We start from the raw sequence: 9,576 nt of genomic DNA on the forward strand, positions 1-9,576 counted from the left end.
GTCCTTCATAGGCTGCACCATTCAGGGGAACAGGCCCTGCACCTCACCTCAGCAACAAGGGAGAGCAGACCCTGGTTACAGGGCTTGAAGAGGGTGCAAGTGAGCTGGTCTGAGAGTGTGAGCACAGGAGAGCTGGCTCTGACCCTTGCTGGCCAAGGCATTGGATGGGCCAGCTGCAGCAGAGTAGGAGATCTCACCCTGGTGGAGTGGGTGAGGGAGAGATGGCAGGCTGAGTAGTTCAGATATTTCTCAGGCACTGCTCTGGATCTTTGAGTTGGTCCACCCTAATATCTACCCCATCTATTAATTGATGGAATACATAAAGTGGCATATCCTACAGATTTAAAACTACAAAATCTCCATGACACAGGACTACAACAGGATATTCAACAGGAGATCCAGGGAGGTTGCAGTACTGATAATGTCACAGAAGCCAGTGGCCTTGGACCGAACCAACAAGTCTTTACAATGAACATTTGCAAGTAAAGACATATAGACAAAAGGGTATGTGTCTGTGGGGCTGACTGGTTACAGCTTCCACAAAAAAAAAAAAAAAAAAAAAAAAAAAAAAAAGATTCGTTCTCTGTTTAGGGGATAGGGTGCAATGGTGGAAACAGGTATGAGGGGAGAGGGAGATGAGTGGTACTAGGGCACATGATGTGAAATTTACAAAGAACCGATACAATGTTTTAAAAAGAAAGAAACGTGTCGATTTTATAACAATGATTGTAAACTCTTTATGAAAGGAGGAAACCATTTCTTTCTCATCCTGTTAGGACAGCACTACATTCATGCTCCACCCAGAAAAGATTATTCAGTGGCTCTCACACACTGCTGGCTTTCATGCACCTCAATTCCTGGTGCCCTCACTCTACTTATTTTGCTACTTGAGTTTGAAAAGGATAAAGCAATGGCATGAATAACAGAGAGGTGGTAGGAAATCTCTCCCTTTTGTGACAGTACTATTTTACTTAAAATTGTCTTGATAGATGCTCATCATTAATGTTTTGCTCTGCTCTCTTTGGCTTTAAGAAGTCAAATGCCCCAAATTCTGCGTGTGTACAGGAATATTTATTAATGTTTTGAGAAATGAGGGTAAACTCAGATGATTTCCTTTTTCCATTGGAGCCCCACTGAAGAATGCAAGGTATGGTTGATCTTACATACACCAGCTGACCACACTAAACCTGTTTAAGGTTTCCCCCGAAGGGAACTGGAACACAATGCACTCTCGTCTTTAGTTGCTTATATGCATGATGACTCATTCGATGAACAGAAAACAAGTATACAGAGAGTTGAAAATTAAAATTTGTGTTATATCTCTCACTTAAGCATACAACTTCCTGCTTTGCCAGTGCCGCCATAAGATACAATGCAATAAGCAGGGTGTATGATAGAAATATGTTTATGTTTTAAATTTTATTTCTGAGATTATAACATAATCACATTTCTTCCCTCCCTCACTTGCCTCAGAACGTTTCCATACACGCATCACTCAGTTTAGACTTCAGAATGACTCAGCATGACTGCGTGGCTTCAGTCTATTGGAAAGGTGTGTTTACTCACACAAACACCATAGAGAAGACCTCTCTACTCCTGGTGTTGATTTTTTTTTTCTATTCCATGAATCTTTATTATAATCTGTTGGTGTTTGGTCTTTTGTTTCTATTGGAATGATAAACGCTGACCCCCAATCCCTGGTACTCCTCCTGGTTTGAAGTGAAACCATGTAACCCATCGCCCCCCAAATTAACCTTGATTGGTGAAAAAAGATGCCTATAGCCTATAGTTGGGCAAAATTGAGGTCTACGGGGTTTAAGATTCCCAAGGCTTGGGATCTGAGGAAGACCAAAGGAAAGAAGAAGGTGGAGAGAGAAGACACCAAAGAGTAAGAATCTTTAAACCATGGCCACAAAGGCTGACAAATTAGAGTAAAGAGCAGCCTGGACAATCTATGGCATTGTGAGGCATGTAAAAGTGATCCACCATTAAAACTTTTGGATGAGCAAAGTACATTTAAGCCTAGAACTAATCCAAATTTCTAAATGAAACTCTATCACATGGAATTATATGGAACGTATACATCAAAAGAACTTTTCATAGTAGCTTAAAATTAACCCTTTATATTCCTAAAGCAATTCATTTACTATTTGGGGAAAAAACCTGCCATAATAAAAATAAATATATTAACAATCTTATTATTTTAATAGAGTAAGAAAATATTTGTTTAGACTCTAACTTCTGAACACATGCCCCTTTACCTATAAATTACTAGAAAATAACTTCCACAAAAATCCCAAGGACATCTATAATAACCTAGAACTAAAAATATGTAATACTGATAAAATTAATATTGAGGCAAAAATTTATATAGCTCTCACTTCTAATCAATATAGCCTTTATGGCTAAATGAAGTAATGAAAATATTTAACAATTTCTCTTACTTGAAAATGAGAAATTGTTTATAAATATCATAATAATCTATAGAGGACATTCTAGTTATTTTCTATATACTGGAAACAGATAATAGGATATTGAACTATACAAGCTATACCATTTTAAAATGATGAAGAAGTGAATATGGGACAGAATTGATACAGAAATATTAAGACCATAAACAGAAAAGGAAAAATTGTTGACAGATAGTAAAGGACTTAAGTACTAAGATCCAGGCTGTAAAACAGAAATCTCAGCATCCTTCAGAAACTAATGTTTTGAAAATATTCTAGATAACAAAATCATTCTCAAACACTGCCTCCCAGTGTTTATTTTGTTTAAAAGATAGTAAGTTGATTTGTATGAATGTGTAAATAATTATTATACATATCCATAAAGAAATTTAAAAGATATACCATTAAAGCATTTTAGACTTTATTTAATATTCACAAAAACATCAGAAAATATGATCTTGACAGAGAAATAAATACAAACTAAAACTTTCAGAATAGACCAAAAATGCCATTTATGTAAATATATAATTATTTGCTATATATTTTCCCCATAAATAATTTATAAATTGAACTTTATCAAGGCCCATAGAAATGATAAAGAATATTTTCTCAGGAAGTAATACTGAAAAGATGGCAATTCATATAAAATTATTAAATAAAACAAACTTAATCATTACTATACAAAATATTTCAAAATAAATCATATAATAAAAATACTAAAATATCTCTTTTTTAAATATATATCTCTATCTCTATACCTTTTATTTTTAAAAGTCATTACTTCCCTTCCAGTCTTTCCTCCCACAGTTCCTCATGTCATTCCTCCTCACCCTTGTCTCCAAGAGGATGTCCCCATCCCACCCTGCCTCCCCAGTCCTCCCCAGTCTTTGGATCCTTAAGTCTCTCTAGGGTTAGGCACATCTTCTCCCACTGAGGCCAAACCAGGCAGTCCTCTGCTGTATATGTGTCAGAAGCCTTAGACCAGCTCTTATATGCTGCCTGGTTGGTGGCTCAGTGTCTGAGAGATTTCAAAGGTCCAGATTAGTTGAGAGTTCTGGTTGTCCTATGGGGTCACCTTCTTCCTCAGGTTCTTCCAGCTTTTCCCTCATTCATCCACAGGGTCCCCTACTTCAGTCCATTGGTTGGGCATAAGTATCTGCTTCTGACTCAGTCAGCTGCTTGTTGGGCCTCTTGGAGGAGAGCTTTTTCTTTTTTTCTTTATCATAGAGGAAAGTATAAGAGAAATTTTAATAATCACCTTTTAGAAAGAACTTTTAGAATTTTTACCTAGAAAAGCTTGCCCTATGAATCTATAAACAAATTAAACTTCATTGAATTAAAACACTGTATTTTTAAAATAATGTTGACATGATAATAAAAATGGAAAATCTTCAGAACAACAGCAATTACACAAAACAAAAATGATTCATCAGATATGAATCATGAAAGGTGTGTTATGCATCTACAGCGAAAAGTCCAACTTAATCACATAGCAGATAAACTAACTTAGTATTAATGTATAAAAAAGAAGAGACACTTCACAAAACACAAAAGCAATGGTATACACAATGAATTTCAATATGATTCAGGAAAGGCAAATTAAAGCACAATGACTTTTAAATGCCTACCCATTTAATTTGCTAAAATTCAAAGAGTAACCATAATGATGGTTGGCAAAGATATAGCCCAATTGATAGTCACATAAAATCCTGATTCAATCCCAAACTAGTAATACAACTTTGGAAAGCAGTTTCCCAAAACCTTTTAAATTTGCACTAGAAAACCAAATGACCCAGACATGCAACTTCAAATTATTTGCTCAAAAGTATCAAAGTATGTACTTAAAAGAGAACATTTATGCGAAACTTCAAAGAATCTTTATCCATAGTTAAATGGCAAGCATTTGAGACCTTCATAAGAAAGAACCAACTGCCCTACATCCAGGGCTTCCTTCACGCCTGTAACATAGGCAAAATATGGCCCTACATTTCATGATTTACTGAAGAGAAGCCAGACATCAATGAATACTACAACATGTTATATATACTACTTCACCAAAATTTGTAAAAGTCACTTTTATTTCCTCAGATGAAATAATAATATAGAAACCAAATACAAGCTGTGTGAATAAACAGCTCGTGCTAGGATTGGAGAGCTTTCTTATCTTTTCAGTTAACTATTCTTAGGCCTAGGCCTGGAAGTTTCTGGCCTATTCACTCTTTGATCTTCCAAGCTTACTGACTCAAACTGGCTTCTCTAGGTTTCTGACTATATTGCTCTGCTATCTCTGGGAACCTTTTCTAACCTTCTGTCTCCTTCTCATTCTTTGCCTTGCTCTGTCTTTATGTCTCTCTCTCTCTCTCTCTCTCTCTCTCTCTCTCTCTCTCTCTCTCTCTGCACTGCTCTCTTGAGTCACCTCTCATTCCTGTGTTTTTCAGCTGACAGGTTGCCATATCCTCTATCTGACTCATTTTGATGTATTTTTTTCTCATATTTGTTGCTTTGTCTGCAACTATATATATATGAATAAATCTGGATGAAGAAACATGTTTATAAGCTTAAATATAATTTACTTTTCTTTTTTGGCCAAAATTGGATGTTGTATTATTTAAGGCTTAATGGAATGTTACCACAAAAAGTAAATGGAGTCAAAGTTTAGCTGGCACTGCCCTTATTTATAAGGGGCATAGATTATGTTTGGTAATTAAGCCTTCTAGGCTAAAATGGGGTCATGCAAAGGTTTCTTAAGGAGTGACATTTACATCAATGTAAAGACACTAGATATTAGAATAGCAATCCTATGGACCAGATTCTTTAACCTAGTGAAAGAAGTACTGAAAGAGCCCCCATGCCCAGGCCAGGCAGTGAGACCTCAGGGTCAGCCTTGGAAGTGGGGCAAAGGCGTGCAGTCCTATGGAGGCAAGTACAGTGTGGATATGTCCTCACATTGATCTTCAAAGAGTTAAAAGCCAGAAGTCTTTGGATTGTGCACAGGCATGGCCATATCTGTATTCCTGACAGATCATAATGTAATCCAGATTCATCACTCAGTCTGGAGAGGAGTTTGAGCCAGAGCAGTTGTGTTGACCTACCCAGCCAGAGTTCAGAATTAACTAGAAAAGGGTGAGTTTATTCAGCAGTAAGTCTCAGAGACTAAGAAATATTCTAGGCCTAGTTAAGACTGTGATGAGACTAGAAGCTTCCAGCACTAGGCCTAGGTTAGCTGCCTGAGAATGTAAGCCTCTGAGTAACAGCTCTTTACCACTGTATATGTGCTAGGAATCTGGAACATTGTCTATTCACTGATTTTTCTGTGGGAAAGTGAGCATGCAGTTATTAAAACTAAATAAAACAAAACAACAAAATGAACAATAAGTTAGTCATCAATACATGCATCCCAACACAGTACATATTTTGTTCCCATGTTAGTGCAATTTATGGAAATTATTTTCCAGCCTAGAAATTGACAAGGTCTTGGAAGTTCATAGGTAAATATATTTAATATTAGCTCATTTTAGGTAGGAATTATGAAATAGAACAAAAGCTTCTTTTGCTTGAGTAGTAACTGCTACAGTTTATGCAATACAATCCCTTTTTCCATTATGCAAAGATGTCATTTTTATTTGAAGGCATGTAGTTGAGTCAATAATGTAAGCAATGTTAAATAAAACTATTGTGTTATAAGACTCTGTTACCTATATTTCTGGTTTGAAAAAAAAATAACAGGCAAAACCTACTTTGTGAAATTTTCTGAAAAATTTACCATGAGGTTCAAGTCCAGGACTCATGACTATTAATTCATGATATGGAATAAATATGTAAATCAAAATCCAATAAACTGTGCTATCCAACTCAGCATAGTAACAGAGGATAATCATATTTAATTTCTGATTGAAGTTTAAAATGACCATTACATAATGGACTCACACTGAAATCATTATATTTGTAATGATGCACAGTGAATGGAAGAATAGATCCTGGAACTCCAACATGACAGACTTGAGGACAAAAGTTCATAATTTAAGAAGTTCATTTCATAAAAAATGCATCTTTCATATTTTCCCATTGGTACTGATTTCAGACACACACACACACACACACACACACACACACACATACATACTTAGTTGTCTCATTAACTTAGAACACAATTTTTGAGACATGATGATTTCCTAAACAGGCACTTTTGTGTCAGATGTACATGACTGTTCATCAAGGATTGATTCTCTTATCTTCCCACTTATGTGAAAATGACTATTTTTTTTTTAATTTCTCTGATATTCCCTAATCAATCTAGTAAAGATAAATTTAGAATATCAGCAAGTAACTATTGTATAATAAAGTTCAGGTAAGTAAATATACGTTTAAATAATTAAGTTCAGGGAAATTAAAACTCTCAAAAAATAAAATATCAATAAATGATATGCAGTTAACCCACAAATAGTAATTACAAAATTTCTCTCACACCAATTGGATATATCCATTAGTCTTTATGTATGTCATAAATTACCACTGTCTCCTTATATTCCTAGATGATTACTATTCCAAAACCATTTTTAATTAAAAAAATCTCTTTATTTTTTTCATGCAAAATATAATTATAAAATCAGTTTTATTCTATTTTGTATGCTATGCCAGTTTTTAATGACATGTACATTCAATGTCACTAGAATGCTCTAGAAGATTCTTTTCCTAAATTCTAATTTTAATTTGCTATAACTTTTTGTATTTTACTCATGAAGGGCCTCTGTTTTCTGCAAAGCTAGACTATTGCACTGTATATCTAAAACTGAAACAGACCTGGTTGCATTTCATCAGTTCGTGGATGTGCCCATCATTGCCCATCATTCAGGGGTTCTTCTTCTTCTTCTTCTTCTTCTTCTTCTTCTTCTTCTTCTTCTTCTTCTTCTTCTTCTTCTTCTTCTTCTTCTTCTTCTTCTTCTTCTTCTGTTTGTTTTTCGAGACAGGGTTTCTCTGTATAGCCCTGGCTATCCTGGAACTCACTTTGTAGACCAGGCTGGCCTCCAACTCAGAAATCTGCCTGCCTCTGCCTCCTGAGTGTTGGCATTAAAGGCATGCACCACCACTGCCCAGCCCATTCAGGGTTTTTTTTTAATTAGGTATTTATTTCATTTACATTTACATTGCTATCCCAAAAGTCCCTCACATGCTCCCCCACCCACCCACTCCCACTTCTTGGCTTCTTAATGACATTGTTTTTCAAAATCCAGATCATGGTTCATAAGAAAATATAATTTCACAGTACCTTCATAACTCTTCAAGACATGTAAACAAAAGAAAATAATCTTTAGAAATAGTTGTTGTCAAAATGTGAATACAGTTGTTTTCATTGTACCCTTAACACATACTGTCAACACTGTGCTGAGGCAGGATGTATACATGTACTTCGCTCTTAGAGACAGGAAGATGAGAGCAGAGTTCATTCAGATGAATTAATGCACCAGAATATACTAGTATTTGGAAGCAGTGTACACCTATATGAGCTTTGATTTTCTATTTGTTAAATATTCTCCACACACCATCAATTAATTTTGATTTAAAATAAATGTTGAAGTATTTACTATTTTGCAAAATATGAAGGGAGCACTAATCTTAGTGGATGCTCATTGATTAAAATTACTTATAAAATTATATAATTTGACTGAATAAAATAATCACACTGTCCTTTTTTTTAATTTTTCATTATTTATTTACTCACTTTATACCCTGACCTCAGCCCCTTCTTCCTCTACTCCTGGTCCCACCATCCTATTCCCTTTCTCTCATTCCCTCTTCCTCTTCTTCTCAGAGAAGGGGAGGCCCTATCCCTGGGTACCAACCTATCCTGGCACATCAAGTTTCATCAAGAATAAATGCACAAGGCAGTTCAGTTTAAGGGAAGAGATCCAAAAACAGGCAGGGTCAGCTATTGGATGGATCACAGAGCCCCAAATGGAGGAGCTAGAGAAAGTACCCAAGGAGCTAAAGGGATCTGCAACCCTATAGGTGGAACAACAATATGCAATAACCAGTACCCCCCCCCCCCCGGAGCTCGTGTCTCTAGCTGCATATGTATCAGAAGGTGTCCTAGTCGGCCATCAGTGGAAAGAGAGGGCCATTGGTCGTGCAAACTTTATATACCTCAGTACAGGGGAATGCCAGGGCCAAGAAGTGGGAGTGGGTGGGTAGGGGAGTGGGGGGGTATGGGGGACTTTTGGGATAGCACTTGAAATGTAAATGAAGAAAATACCTAATTTTTTAAAAAGTGGATGGAGAGAGGGAACAGGGTGGTAGAGGGAGTGGTTAGGGCAATAAGGGTGAGGACTGTGTATGGGGAGATTAGAGGTAGGGGTGAGAGGGTTGGTAGAAAGAAGGGAAATCAGTGAAGGAGATATTTCTAGGACAAACCAGGGGTGTGGAGACTCCTGGGAGGTTATGAGGGTAACCCTGGCTGAGACTTCTAGCAGCTAGGGATACGGAGCCTGACAAGTCTCCTATAGTCAAGCAGGACTTCCAGTGGATGGAGGTAACACCAGCCCAACCACAAAACCTCTGACCCCAAATTTGCTCTGCCTACAAGACATGCAGGGATAAAGATGGAACAGAGACTGAAGGAAAGGCCAACCAATGACTGACCCAACTTGAGACCCACTCCATGGCAAAGAGCCAGCCCCTGACACAATTATTGATACTTTGATATGCTTGCATACAGGAGCCTAGCACAATTGTCATCGGAGAAGATTCATCCAGCAACTGATGGAAACAGATGTAGAGAACACCAACACCAGAGTGGAGGGAATCTTGTGGAAGAGACAGGGAAAGGACTGAAGGAGCTGGAGAGGTCAAGAATATGACAAGAAAACCTACAGGGCTCACTAACATGGGATCATGGGGGTTCACAGAGACAGAACCATCAACAGAAGGACATGGATAAACTGGAACTATGTCCCCTACACATATGTAGCACATGTTCAGCTTGGATCCCCCAGCCATTGGAGTGGAGACTATCTCTTACTCAGACTATGCTGCCTGTTTTTGGATCTCTTCCCTTAAGCTGAACTAACTTGTGAATACTGTTCTTTACTGTCAAAATCTATGTTATAAGAATAAGCTATTTAGAAACATT

This window comes from Mus musculus, chromosome 14 (genome assembly GCF_000001635.26).
Source record: "Mus musculus strain C57BL/6J chromosome 14, GRCm38.p6 C57BL/6J".
Lineage (NCBI taxonomy): Eukaryota > Metazoa > Chordata > Mammalia > Rodentia > Muridae > Mus > Mus musculus.